This window comes from Cetorhinus maximus, unplaced genomic scaffold (genome assembly GCF_964194155.1).
Source record: "Cetorhinus maximus unplaced genomic scaffold, sCetMax3.hap1.1 HAP1_SCAFFOLD_360, whole genome shotgun sequence".
Lineage (NCBI taxonomy): Eukaryota > Metazoa > Chordata > Chondrichthyes > Lamniformes > Cetorhinidae > Cetorhinus > Cetorhinus maximus.
The window spans coordinates 196665-197489 of NW_027596306.1; the positions used below are offsets into that span (position 1 = coordinate 196665).

At 45.1% G+C, this 825-nt stretch overlaps 1 non-coding gene across 1 annotated transcript; it reads left to right on the forward strand.

The window, feature by feature from the left end:
- Positions 1 to 218: 218 nt before the first annotated feature.
- trnas-uga (transfer RNA serine (anticodon UGA)) lies at positions 219 to 300 on the forward strand. Its single transcript has one exon. It is a non-coding gene; the product is annotated as a tRNA-Ser (tRNA).
- The last annotated feature ends 525 nt before the right edge of the window (positions 301 to 825 follow it).

An 825-nucleotide genomic window follows, 5' to 3' on the forward strand; every position in this document is an offset into this window, starting at 1 on the left:
AATCCCACTGCGATCGAAATTTCAATTAGTTTGTCTTTTTCGAAAATCCATTGGGATGCGCTCGGGGCAGCTGACGCCTGCGGTGCTTTATTTTGGTAGGAAGAACGAGGAGAGGCGATAAAAATTGCAGGGTGACCGGAAGTAAGTGGGGCCAAGTGCCAGCTTTTCCCACTGTAACCATTCTGCAATTTTAGCTCAAAAACATTCATGTTTCTGTAGTAGTCGTAGTCGAGTGGTGAAGGCGATGGGTTTGAAATCCATTGGGGTTTCCCCACGCAGTTTCGACTCCTGCCGACTGCGCTGCTTCCCTGTTTGTCCTTTTCTCTGTCTCGACAGCTAATTGCTGGTGAAATGAAATCAGAAGCTTCCAAATACTCCCGTGATTTGTATCTGCTTCACTTGCGCGCTCTTTCATTTCCGTTCATCTGAAAGCATTCACCAAATCGCCAGAAATGGAAGAAAACTGTTGGTGACATGGGTGTTTGTCTCTCTTTAGTCCTCTGTCCCTCTCGGTGTATATATCTGTCTGTGCCCCTCTGAGTGTGTCAGTGCGCTTCAGTTCACCGAGGGGTGAACACATTTTTACCATCGCAAAATTTGTTCACTTTTGTAATGTATCTTCGGGGTAAATGGTACAGGGAATAACAACAGGTTTAAATATTGCAAGTTATGATTGCCACTTCCTGTGTTTATATTTGAGTGCAGACTGCTTGTTGAGTCAGTGCCCGAATGTTACGCAGCGCAGGATGATAGAAAGTTTCACTGAGCAACATTTAAACAGACAGTGGGTTGCCCTTGTGTCCTTTTCTTGTAATCAGTATGTGG